Source organism: Dendropsophus ebraccatus, chromosome 13 (assembly GCF_027789765.1).
Source record: "Dendropsophus ebraccatus isolate aDenEbr1 chromosome 13, aDenEbr1.pat, whole genome shotgun sequence".
In the NCBI taxonomy this organism is placed as follows: domain Eukaryota; kingdom Metazoa; phylum Chordata; class Amphibia; order Anura; family Hylidae; genus Dendropsophus; species Dendropsophus ebraccatus.
Genome location: NC_091466.1, coordinates 8,626,240 through 8,639,819, shown reverse-complemented (window position 1 = coordinate 8,639,819; position 13,580 = coordinate 8,626,240). Strand labels below are relative to the sequence as shown.

The window sequence follows — 13,580 nt, the reverse complement described above, 5'->3', positions numbered from 1 at the left end:
TTATAACATTGACTGACATAATAAATAAAGTTTTATGTTGAAATGCCAGGATTTTTTCGATTTGTTTTGTTTGGTAGTAACTTGTGTTACTGAGACTCTAATAGAAAAAAATATTTAGAAAAACATTTTCGTTTTTTGATTTTTTTTTAAATACTTTTTTTACAGTGTTAATAAATACTTGATTTATGTTTAACAGTTCATTTGTGTAACACACTAAAAGGGAAAATTACAGTATTGATATGGATTTATCAGCGCCGATCCCACAACCATTGCATACTTACCTTTAGTGCTGCTGTGTGATCTGGCATCTTTGGTAAAAACGACCTTTATTCAGGGCAGGTCTGTGACATTGTCACTGTGTCTTCACGGCCCCAGCCGGCTCACTTGACTGATTATAATAATAATAATAATGTTTTTATTTGTATAGCGCACACAGATTCCGCAGCGCTTCACCTATCTGTATGTTTTTGGGTGCGGGAGGAAGCCCACGCAAACATGTAGAGAACATACAAACTCTTTGCAGATGTTGCCCTTGGTAGGATTTTAACCCAGGACTCCAGTGCTGCAAGGCTACAGTGCTAACCACTGAGCCACCAAGAGTTGGGCTGTCCAGGGGTGGATCGGCGCTGTGGGAATGGGCAGTGCTCCTAACGGTCTCACCGGACCATGAAGCAAATGACTAACTGCACTAGGACGGCGCTGAGGATGCAGGTAAAACAGACATTTCCCTCCTCAGGGTCTCCTGTGCAGTAGGGACATATCAGCAGGTTAGATTCGTCTACCCGGCTGATAGTTCCCCTTTAATACACTGGAACACGAAGAGACGTTATTCCTGTACATTATAGTATCTTATCACATAATAACAGCTTGTACTAGTAAACTAGAGATGAGCGAACCCTGAGCACGCCCTGAGGCTGCCTGGAAATCAGGTATTTATACAGCTGTAATGTCACGCCTATGGAGAAAACCCCCTAAAAAAAACCCTTAGAAACACCTCATACCGTCAGATTCCTGGAACAATCTACCAACGATACACAGTAATCACTGAACTCAAGGAGAACAGTGAAAAAGCTCCAATGAAGTACTCAATCAAGAGTCTCCACTGATGCCCCCAAAAATTTAAATATGCAAAACAAGAGTCCGTGGAGCCTCGGTTGCGAATCTCAAAACACGGGAAATAGCCAGATATCTCTAGCCTGTTGCCACGGGGTGCCTCCATGATGGGGAGAGCACCACACCATCCTGATAAATAACCCCTTAAGTCCCACTCGGTTGCGAGTATTGGAACATAAATAGGGAAATGCCAGGGTGGCCCCTTTTTGTCAATGTCTAACTCAAGGTGCGAGTATTGCGATCATGACAAGGGCTTGCTGGAACAATCTACCCAAAAATTCTACAAAACAAACCAGCGATTAAAGACAGTGGCAAAGACAGCAAAAGGCAGCAAAAACAGATGAAAGACAGCAAAAACAATGCAAAAAAGTCTAACTTTTTAAGTGTTGTTATGAACTCTTATTCACACGTTGCACTTGGACAGTACATGGTCTGTGTTTAGCATTTGCTGTATAGCCATGTAACTGCAGCTTCTCCTCTCTGCCGTCTATGAGATTTGAACGTTGTCAACTTGGCCTAAAGTTAGATCTGCTGGAAGTTCGCCTTCCTAAATATCAGAGACCCTCCTATATATCAGTGAGCAGTGTAATACCCTCCACCATAAAACAAGTTATAGAGAGAGAAAGAGCGTATAAGAGAGGTGAGTCTGTTACCAGAATGATTTGTACAGCTCGAAGAAACAGCAAGATGTCCGAAGAATGTACATGGAGGAGGAGGGCCGAGCGAAGGGAGGATCCTCTACAAATTACTTTCACTTTTAGTTCCTGGTTCAATTTAACCCTATAATACATTAAGGCTATGTTCACACACTGTTGAAATTGAGTGGATGGCCGTCATTTAATGGCAAATAACGCCCGTTTTAAAATAACCACAATTATTTGCCATTAAATGGCGTCCATCCACTCAATTTCAGCAGTGTTTGTGCATAGCCTTTCTGTGTTTTCTATCCAATCCTGGTTTTGGTGGCAAAATATTGAGCAACATTACTGTGCGGGAACAAGAAAAAAAAGCTGTGGAAGTATGGAAACCGCAGGAACAATAAACATGATAATAAATCTCTGTATATTTAGTATGAGCACCAGGTGCAGACATACTGTACATGGAATTACACATCTCGGCACTGACAGAGTCACCCAGAGAGAGGAAAGGTGCTGCCTCTTCTGCTCTCTGGTGCTGCACTTTTTCCCTCTGGTGTCTTAGATGCTAACTTCCAAGACAAGAGGGAGGCGGGTGCATTCTTTGAGCATTGAGAGGGAGAAAGTGCAGCGCTGGAGAGCAGAAGAGGTGGAACCTTTTGTACTTCTGTATAACCCCCTTTAAGGGTATTAATTGTTGTCTAAAAGCTGTTCTGCCAAGCTGACTGTACTCAAATATCATCGAGATTGATACCAACCAGTGATGTCTCAGATGTGGTAAATGGGAAACAAGTCCGGAGACGCTGCAGGCCGACCATGGTAGCATAGTTAGGCCATGCAGGCCGCTTACAGCAGCTGGGAGATGTCATGCTATAACATGTCTCCTGGGACACTTTAGAGAAATGACCTTTGGTTCCACGACCAAATCAATGTAATGCCAAGCAGTAAGTGCACCTTGAATGAAGACTAAACCATCTTGGGAGTAGGACCGGTCACTGGTAAAGTCTCCAGACTAGTCTCTGGCTATCATTTTGATGAAAATGGGACTCATCACTGAAGAGGATAGAACTCTATCCCAGCCTACACATCCTACTAACACTTTGGCTGTACAGGCATGATGGGAACTGTAGTTTTGTAACAGCTGGAGTGCCGGAGGTTCCCCATCGCTGTCTTAAAGGAATTCTAATTGTACCAGCAATATTATCAATAATATCAGCAGAAGTATTGTAACATCTGCGGCCGCGGCACATACCTCTCGCCACACCGCTGCTGCCCCATCTCCTGCTCTGTGCCGGGGCTCCTCCTCCTCCAGTTCCCTGTCAGCCCGACGGGCGTGTCCCTGTCTCCTAGGGAGCGCGCGCGCCAGCTTTGCTATAACTTAAAGGGTCACTGTGCCTTTAATTGACTACTGCTCTGCTCTGAGACTCTCCTATAAATTGCAGCCCTGCCCCACCACAGGTGTTGGAGCCTCTGCATGCTTCCTAGTGTGTTTTGTCCCAGCCGCTGTTGCTCCAGCCTGTTGTTCCTATCAGTTGTTCCTGGCCATTGTTCCTGCCACTTGCGGTCCCTGCTCGTGACTGTGCCCGTGTGTGCCGCTGCCTGCCTGTTGCCCCACTGTTCCTGCTACACCTCGTCACCCGTCACTGGCAAGACAATCCAGGGGTAGCGACCTGGGGGTCGCCTGCCGCAGCAAGTCCATCCTGCCTTGCGGTGGGCTCTGGTGAAGACCAGCGGCCCCTTAGACTCCGCTCCCTGGTGCGGTTTACGCCATCGCTGGTGACTCCAGTCATTACAGCAGGCTCCAACCATGGATCCCGGCGAGGTGCCAGACATCCGCGATATCGCCAGAGTGGTCGCCCAGCAGGCCCACCATATCCAGCAGCAATCCCAGCACATCAAACAGCATCTCCTGCACCTACTGTGCCTGGAGTGTCTCCTCTCGGACCGAGCTTACGCCTTGCTCTCCCTTCAAGGTATGGTGGAGATTCCAAGCAGTGCAGAGGGTTCATCACCCAGTGTGCTATGCACATAGAGCTTCTGGGCAACCAGTTCACCACCGAGCGCTCCAAGGTGGTGTTTGTCATCAGTCTCTTGGAGGGGAAGGCTCTGGCCTGGGCAACTCCTTTGTGGGACCGTGATGATCTAGTTACTGCTAACCTCCAGGCCTTCCTGGCTGAATTCCGCTGCGTGTTCGAAGAGCCAGCCCGAGCCTCATCTGCAGAGACCTCCCTCCTCAACTTACGACAAGGGAATTCCTCTGTAGCCGAGTACGCCATCCAATTCAGCACGTTGGCAGCCGAACTTGACTGGAATGAAGCGGCTCTCCTTGCCACCTTCAAGAAGGGTCTTTCCAATCGAGTGAAGGATGTGCTTTCTGGCCGAGATCTTCGGACCACCTTAAACAATCTCATCCACCTGGCTACTCAGATTGATGTCCAGTTCTCCGAGAGAGAGGAGGAGGTTCGGCAAGAGCGTGAACTGAAACGTCCCAGACGCACGTTCCGGTTGGCACCCACTTTCCAGAGGCCGGTGTCTCCCGTTGCCATACCAACTCCAGAAGAACCCATGCATGTGGAAAGGGCTCGCCTGACCCCGGAAGAGAGAACTCGCCGTCGGGAGCTGAACCTTTGCCTTTATTGTGCCAGCCCCGACCACTTCCGCCTTAACTGTCCCCAGCGGTAGGTCCGGTAGGAGAGGCCTCCCTAGGTGTGAATGCATCCTCTCCACGGTTGTACGTGCCAGTTACCATCTCGGCTCCTTCTGGACAAAGATTCCAGTCCACTGGTTTCCTCGATTCTAGCTCGGCTGGTAACTTTATTTCGGAATCATTGGTCCACAAGTGGCACCTACCCGTGGTTCAGATTTCCAGGCCACTTTCTATCTCTTCGGTCACCGGTGAGTCGCTCAATACGGTCATCCGATTCCAGACCCAACCTCTGACGCTGCAAGTAGGGTCGCTGCATTCTGAGAAGATTGCCCTCTTCTTCTTGTCCAGCTCCTCATCTGACATTCTGTTGGGACTTCCCTGGTTGCAGCTCCATGCCCCCAGCCTAGATTGGAGGACCGGAGAAGTCCTGCGTTGGGGTCCTGGTTGCCTCAACTGCTGCTTGAAGACCCCTGTGATCCGGCCCACGTCTTCCTCACCAGACGTGTCCAAGTCTTTGCCTGACCTCCCGGCTGAATATAAAGATCTTGCGGATTTATTCTCCGCCAAGGAGGCTGACGTCCTGCCACCACACCGGTCTAACGATTGTCCCATCGATCTCCTGCCGGGTGCGACACCTCCTCGTGGTCGAGTGTACCCACTCTCAGTCCCAGAAACAGAGGCCATGTCGGTGTACATCAAGGAGAATCTCCAGAAGGGCTTTATTCGTAAGTCCACGTCACCAGCTGGTGCAGGGTTCTTCTTCGTCCAGAAGAAGGACGGTTCTCTCCGTCCATGTATAGACTTTTGGGGTCTTAATAAGGTGACGGTGAAGAATCGGTACCCTCTTCCGCTAATCTCCGAGTTATTTGATCGTCTCCGTGGAGCTCGGATTTTTACCAAATTGGATCTTAGAGGAGCCTACAATTTGATCACGATCCGTGAGGGTGACGAATGGAAGACTGCCTTCAACACCAGGGACGGGCACTACGAGTATCTGGTCATGCCCTTTGGCCTTTGTAATGCCCCCGCGGTCTTCCAGGAGTTTGTCAACGATATATTCCGTGACCTCCTCTACGTCTGTGTCATCTAGTCCCCTGATCAGCAGACCCATGTGGCTCAAGTACGCCAAGTGCTACGTCGACTTAGGGCTAACCGCCTGTATGCCAAATTGAAGAAGTGCGTGTTCCACCAGCCCAGCCTTCCCTTTCTTGGATACATAGTCTTCGATCGTGGACTTCAGATGGACCCTGAAAAACTCTCATCAGTTCTTCAGTGGCCACGTCCCGTTGGACTCAGAGCGATTCAACGATTTTTGGGCTTTTCCAATTATTATCGGCAGTTTATTCCGCATTTTTCCACCCTGGTAGCGCTGATTGTGGCTCTTACAAAGAAAGGAGCAGACCCTAAGCGTTGGCCTATTGAGGCTGAACAAGCCTTCACCAGTCTAAAGTCAGCCTTTGCTTCTGCTCCGGTTCTGTCCCGTCCGGATCCCACCAGGCCATTTTCATTGGAAGTCGATGCTTCTTCTGTGGGTGCTGGAGCCATTCTCACACAGAGGGACTCTTCGGGCAAGGCCAGGACTTGCGGATTTTTCTCTAAGACTTTTTCCCCGGCTGAGAGAAACTACACCATAGGTGACCATGAGCTATTGGCAATTAAGTTGGCCCTAGAGGAGTGGCGTCATCTTCTAGAGGGGGCTAGACATCCAGTCAAAATCTTCACGGATCACAAGAATCTTCTCTACCTCCAGTCGGCCCAGCGACTTAATCCCAGGCAGGCTCGATGGTTGCTCTTCTTCTCCCGGTTCAATTTTGTCATCCACTTCCGTCCTGCAGAGAAAAACGTGAAGGCCGACGCCCTCTTTCGAGCATCTGATGTCCTGGGACAAGCGAAGACTCCTCGCCACATCATACCCCCTGACCGCCTAATGCCGGTCGCTGCCTCAGTCCTTCGGAATGTTCCTCCCGGAAAGACCTTCGTGCCTGCCGCACTCCGTAAGAGAATCCTGAAATGGGGACATTCTTCCTTGCTTGCCGGGCATCCGGGGGTCCACAAGACTAGGCTATTGATTTCTCATCTCTACTGGTGGCCAAATTTATCTAAAGACATCAGAGATTTTGTGGCTTCCTGCACCACCTGTGCCCAAAATAAGTCCTCCCGTCTAAGACCAGCCGGTTTGCTTCTCCCCTTGCCAGTACCAGATCGCCCCTGGACCCACATTGGCATGGACTTCATCACCGATCTACCCCCTTCTGCAGAGAACACAGCCATCTGGGTGGTTACAGATCTCTTTTCTAAGATGTCTCACTTCATGGCTCTTCCTGGTCTGCCGTCCGCTCCTCGTCTGGCCAATTTTTTTTTCCAGCATATCTTCCGTTTGCATGGACTACCTCAGCATATCGTCTCTGATAGAGGGTCAAAATTTATCTCCAAATTCTGGCGTGCTCTCTGCTCCCATATCCAGGTGAAGTTAGACTTTTCCTCGGCTTACCATCCCCAGACCAACGGGCAAGTTGAGAGGGTCAATCAGGTCCTAGGAAATTATCTAAGGCATTTTGTGTCTGCCCGTCAAGATAATTGGTCCAGTCTACTTCCCTGGGCTGAGTTCTCATACAATCACCTGGACTCTACTTCCACAGGCAAGTCACCGTTCTTCATTGTCTATGGACAACACCCATGCCCCCCATTGCCTCTGTCCTCTTCTTCCAAGGTACCAGCTGTGGACGAACTGGTGACTGACTTTAAGTCCATATGGGAGCAGACACAGCAATCCCTCATACATGCTACAGGTCAGATGAAGGCTCAGGCAGACAAGAGAAGGAGACCAGCAGTAACTTTCGCTCCTGGTGACAAGGTTTGGCTCTCCGCCAGATATATACGCCTCAAGATCCCCAGTTACAAGTTGGGCCCACGCTTCCTGGGACCATTCGTGGTGCTGAGACGCATTAACCCGGTAACCTACAAGCTTCGCCTGCCTCCCACCATGCGGATTCCCAACTCTTTCCATGTCTCTCTCCTGAAGCCTGTGGTCCTTAACCGCTTCTCTCAGAAGACCATCTCTATTCCTCCGCAAACAGCATCTTCTGACATCTACACTGTTAAGGACATCCTTGCAATGAAGACAGTTAGAGGAAGATGCTTCTTTTTGGTTGACTGGAGAGGTTTTGGCCCAGAGGAGAGATCCTGGGAACCTGAAACCAACATCTTCGATCGGGATCTTATTAAGAACTCCTTGCAGGCAAGAAAGCGGGGGAGGCCAAAGGGGGGGGGTACTGTCACATCCGCGGCCGCGGCACATACCTCTCGCCACGCCGTTGCTGCCCCATCTCCTGCTCTGTGCCGGGGCTCCTCCTCCTCCAGTTCCCTGCTCCTCCTCCAGCCTGTTGTTCCTGCCACTTGCGGTCGCTGCTCGTGACTGTGCCCGTGTGTGCCGCTGCCTGCCTGTTGCCCCACTGTTCCTGCTACACCTCGTCACCCGTCACTGGAGAGCCAATCCAGGGGTAGCGACCTGGGGGTCGCCTGCCGCGGCAACTCCATCCCGCCTTGCGGTGGGCTCTGGTGAGGACCAGCGGCCCCTTAGACTCCGCTCCCTGGTGCGGTTTACGCCATCGCTGGTGACGGTCCAGTGGATCCACTACTCCAGTCATTACAAGTATCAGAAGTAGTACCACTCATACTGGCAGTAGTATCAACATTATCAGCAGTAGTATTCATTGTACCAGCAGTAATAGTACCAATAGTATTAGCAGTACAGTCATGGCCAAAAGTTTTGAAAATGATATGAATAATTTTTACAAAGTCTACTGCTTCAGTTTTTAAAATGGCAATTTGCATATACTCCAGAATGTTATAAAGAGTGATCAGCTTAACAGCAATTACTTTTAAAGTCAATATTTGCCTAGAAAATGAACTTTATCCAACAAAACACATTTCAACATCATTGCAGCCCTGCCCTACAAGGACCAGCTAACATTGTTTCAGTGATTGCTCCAGTAACACAGGTGTGGGTGTTGGTGAGGACAGGGCTGGAGATCTGTCATGATTAAGTAAGAATGACACCACTGGACACTTTAAAGGGAGGCTGGTGCTTGGCATCATTGTTTCTCTTCTGTTAACCATGGTTATCTCTAAAGAATCACGTGCAGTCATCATTGCACTGCACAAAAATGGCCTAACAGGGAAGAGTATCGCAGCTAGAAAGATTGCACCTCAGTCAACAATCTATTGCATCATCAAGAACTTCAAGAAGAGAGGTTCCATTGTTGCCAAAAAGGCTCCAGGGCGCTCAAGAAAGACCAGCAGGCGCCAGGACCATCTCTTAAAAGTGTTTCAGCTGCAGGATGGTGCTACCAGCAGTGCAGAGCTTGCTCAGGAATGGCAGCAGGCAGGTGTGAGGGCATCTGCACTGTGCACTGTGAGACTGCGGAGACTCTTGGAGCAAGGCCTGGTCTCAAGGAGGGAAGCAAAGAAGCCACTTCTCTCCAGAAAAAACATCAGGGAAGGACTGATATTCTGCAAAAGCTACAGGGAGTGGACTGCTGAGGACTGGGGGAAAGTAATTGTCTCTGATGAATCCCCTTTCCAATTGTTTGGGACATCTGGAGAACAGCTTATTCAGAGAAGACGAGGTGAGCGCTACCACCAGTCTTGTCTCATGCCAACTGTAAAGCATCCTGAAACCATTCATGTGTGGGGTTGCTTCTCAGCCAAGGGAATCGGCTCTCTCACAGTCTTGCCTAAAATCACAGCCATGAATAAAGAATGGTACCAGAATGTCCTCCAAGAGCAACTTCTCCCAACCGTCCAAGAGCAGTTTGGCGATCAACAATGCCCAATGCCTTTTCCAGCATGATGGAGCACCTTGCCATAAAGCAAAGGTGATAACTAGAGATGAGCAAATACGATTCGATCGCGATGGTATTTGATCGAATATTGCGGTATTCAAAAGATTCGAATACAATCGAGTAGTGTGACGAATACGCGGGAAACATTCAAAAGCCCTCCCATCGCAGTTGGCGCTTTTTTTTAATCCAGTGACCATGCAGGGAGGCCGTGAGGGACCCTGGGAGTACGCACACTGCGCGAAAACGGCGTCTACCCTCATTGGATGGCTGAACCACATGACCTTGAATATTAAATACTTGGGCAGGATTACTACAGAACCCAAAAGTCCTTTTCAGGGCTAATATCCAGCGAAAAAGTCATCTCTGAATCCAAAGCTTCTCAGTGCTAAGAAATAGATGATATAACAGCAGCATCAGCATCAGCAGGTGTATTCATTCCAGTACCCTGTGTGTACAAGTGACTTATAGTGTCCCTGTTTAACACCACTAAGGGCACCTGATATATACTGTTCCAGAAGCCCAGAAAAAGGCACGTCATACATACTGTTTCAGTAACGTTCGTACAGCATGACGCGTGATACGCGCAAATAACATGACGCTCTGCGGACGCATATTGGAATCGTGTATGTAACGCTGCGCAAGAAATACAAACGAAATGTGCATTGCGCTGAAAAAACCATTTGGTATTATACACTTGAGAAAGAAGTCAGCACGACTTCGAAACGCGTTGTGTTTTTAAAAATAAAAAATCTTTTTACCTATCCTGTAACGTTCTTGGACCTGCGCCCTATCTACCCAGTGATTGGAGTGGAGGAAAGTTGCTACATGTTACCTGTTTGGTTCTGGGAGCGGCTGCGGTCCACACACAAGCTATCGTTGAGAGTTGTGCCTTGCATTTGCACAACTCCGTCAGGTGAGAGTCTTCCTTTACTCCCCTGCATTTGTCTATGCTTTTGCAGACCTCACACATTGGAGCGCTGTTCACATTTATTCCTAACACCACTAATGGCACCTGATATATACTGTTCCAGTGTTGCGTGATACGCACAAATAACATGACACTCTGCGGATGCACATTGGAATCGTGTATGTAACGCTGCACAAGTAATACGAACGAAATGTGCATTGCCATAAACGTTCGTAAAGCGTTCGCAAATATTTTCCCTTCACAACTGGGAGAGTGGCATTATACTACAATTTTGGGGTGTTGGGTGCACCCAGGCATGCTCCCCCTAATGTCCCAGTGTCATTCCGGAGGTGTTGGCATCATTTAGGGAGGTTTCATGGGGGACTTGGTGACCTCCAAGTGGTCGAATTTGGATTTCCAAGTGACGAGAATTTTTTTCCCGTAGACTATAATGGGATTGAATATTCGTTCGAATAGTTGAATCTCGGTGCCTATTTGATTCGAATTCTCGAAAGTCTAATATTTCACTACTCTCTCATCTCTAGTGATAACTAAATGGCTCAGGGAACAAAACATAGAGATTTTGGGTCCATGGCCTGGAAACTCCCCAGATCTTAATCCCATTGAGAACTTGTGGTCAATCATCAAGAGACGGGTGGACAAACAAAAACCAACAAATTCTGACAAAGTGCAAGCATTGATTGTGCAAGAATGGACGGCTATTAGTCAGGATTTGATCCAGAAGTTGATTGAGAGCAGCCGGGGAGAATTGCAGAGGTCCTGAAGAAGAAGGCGAAACACTGCAAATATTGACTTGCTGCAGTAACTTATTCTAACTGACAGTATAAGCTTCTGTTACTCATAATATGATTGCAATTATATTTCTGTATGTGATAAAACATCTGACAAACACACATAAAAACCAGAGGGCAGCAGATCAAGTGAAAATATAAGATTTGTGTCATTCTTAAAACTTTTGGCCATGACTGTAGTATCAATAGTATCAGCAGTAATATCAATAGCTAGTGGCCTGATGTTTATGCTTGTGTATAGAAGGAGATGAAGTGGATGGATATATATTGATTGGAAATGTTAGGTTTACATACCTTTATTTTCTTCCTTTCTTTTCCATCCAGCCTGGGCCATGACTCTTCTTTGCAGAATATTCCAAAGCAACATTTTAGTCTTCTTGCTCCAGCACCAGGCCCGCTTCTGCCATGAGGCGGAATGAGTATTCCGCCTCAGGCGGCAGATTTTGCGGTCCTGCAGGGGGCGGCATGCCCGGCTGATAATCTGGCGGACTGGGCAAATGCCCACTGGGCCGCCCAGATTATCAGTTGTAGGGCTGCCTGCCGGGCCCCTCCAGAACATACACTACCGCCCCCACCTCCCTGGAACACCCAGGGGACGCGGCCGCCGGAGCTCTTCAAGGCGGATCTGCCGCTTTAAAAGCAGGGGGCTCCGCTACCGCTAGCTGTTCTATCCAGTCCATTGAGCTTCCGGGACAGGTCACCTGATGCACGCCGGCCCCGTAAGCTCACAGCTCCAGCCCCGTGCGCCGCACCTCTCCCGCGGTCCTGTGCGGTCAGCTGTTGCATGTATGCCACTGAGCAGGAGACTAGAGAGGTGCGGCGCGCGGGGCTGGAGCTGTGAGCTTACGGGGCCGGCGTGCATCAGGTGACCTGTCCCGGAAGCTCAATGGACTGGATAGAACAGCTAGCGGTAGCGGAGCCCCCTACTTTTAAAGCGGCAGATCCGCCTTGAAGAGGTCCGGCGGCCGCGGCCCCTGGCTGTTCCAGTGAGGTGGGGGTGGTAGTGTATGTTGGTGGTGGGCTTGCGCGCGGGGGGGGGCGGGGGCGGGGCGGGGGCGGGGGGGGGGGGGGGGGGGGGCGGGGGGGGTTCGAGTGCCAGTGAGGGGGGCGGCAGCCTGAGGTTTGCCTCAGGCGGCACAGACCCTAGAATCGGCCCTGTCCAGCACATATAATATTAGGTCCATCTGTGCCCCCATATAGTGGTTAGTTTCCTCTGTGCCCCCATATAGTTGTTAAGTACCCTTTGTTCTTCCATATAGTAACTTTGCCCCCCTGTGCCTCCATATAGTAGTAAGGCCCCTCTGTGCCCCTGTACAGCAGTTAGGTCCCCACTGCACCCCCATATAGTTAACTATTATTTTGTCACACATGTATATCACTTCTGTTTTAAGGAATTATTAATATTACACACAGAATATACTGTGCTGTGTATCATTGTAGCCCTAACAAGGGCTTTGGGGGTTTTTCCTGCCTACAATCCGCTAAATCCTCACTCTCCCTGCTCCAGCCTCTCTCCGTGACTAGCTTCAAGATTGCATCTGATGAAGAGCAAGAAATGCATAGTTGCCAACAGTCCCGTTTGTCCCGGTAAGCTCTGCCCCCTCTGACGTCTTGCCCCACCCCCGTGACGGCCCCCAATGCATTGAAGCCTAAGTATAGGCTTTTTGGCTGGCGGCTGTATATTCTGCCTCCAGCCACCAGAGGCCGCTCTCTCCTCCAGCTACAGGACCTGACAGTGAGGTCACTCACTCCTGCCTCTGGGATAGAAGAGCCCTAAGGAACAAGATGGCCGTATGCTGCAGGGAGCCAGGTAATAAGGTGACCACAAGGGAGGGATTATGCTGAAGGACTGGTATACAGTGTATACCATTGACTGGTATACACTGTATACCAGTCACAGCTCTGATTACCAGTCTTTCAGTATACTAGCCTCTCACACTAATGTATAGTTTATAATCCCCCTCATGAGGGCCCCTCATTATACCACCAGTATTATACAGTACTGTGAGACTGGTGGTATACTGAGGAGCCCACATGAGGGGGATAATGCTGAAGGAGATAAAGCTATATACACTGGTGTGAGAGGCTAGTATACTGGGAGACTGGTAATCACAGCTGTGACTGATATACAGCTGATATCCCAGCCTCTCACACCAATGTATATAGCTATATACCTCCTTCAGCATCATCACCTAATGTGGGCTCCTCAGTATACCACCAGTCTCGCCATACTCACTGTATTATACTGGTGGTATAATGAGGGGCCCACATAAGGGGATAAAGCTGAAGTCTGCCCCAGTCACCCCCAGTCTGCCTCAGCTACCCCAAGTAGCCCCCAGTCTGCCCCAGTCACCTCCGGTCTGCCCCTAGTCTCCCTTCAGTCTGCTCCAGTCACCCCCGGTCTGCCCCAGCTACACCCAGTTTGCCCCAGCTACTCCAAGTAACCCCCAGTCTGCTTAAGCTACCCCCAGTCATCACCCAGTCTGCTCCAGTCACCCCCAGTCTGCCCCAGCTACCCCCAGTCTTCCCCAGTCAACCTCAGTCTGCCCCAGCTACCCCAGTCTCCCCCAGTCACCCCCCAGTCTGCCCCAGTCACCTACAGTCTTCCCCAGCTACCCCCAG

The 13,580-nt window shown here is 49.6% G+C and overlaps 1 protein-coding gene across 3 annotated transcripts in view; it reads right to left on the bottom strand.

The window, feature by feature from the left end:
- The window catches only part of LOC138771447 (NACHT, LRR and PYD domains-containing protein 3-like), a 58,992-nt gene extending 57,161 nt beyond the window's left edge, over positions 1–1,831 (bottom strand). For 2 of the 3 annotated variants that reach the window (XM_069951145.1, XM_069951148.1), the window contains exon 1: positions 1,767–1,831. The gene's annotated coding sequence lies outside the window, so the exon portion shown is untranslated. Of the gene's footprint in view, positions 1–281; positions 389–1,766 lie in introns of all 3 variants that reach the window. The other variant, XM_069951146.1, reaches the window with a different exon arrangement.
- Positions 1,832–13,580: the final 11,749 nt, after the last annotated feature.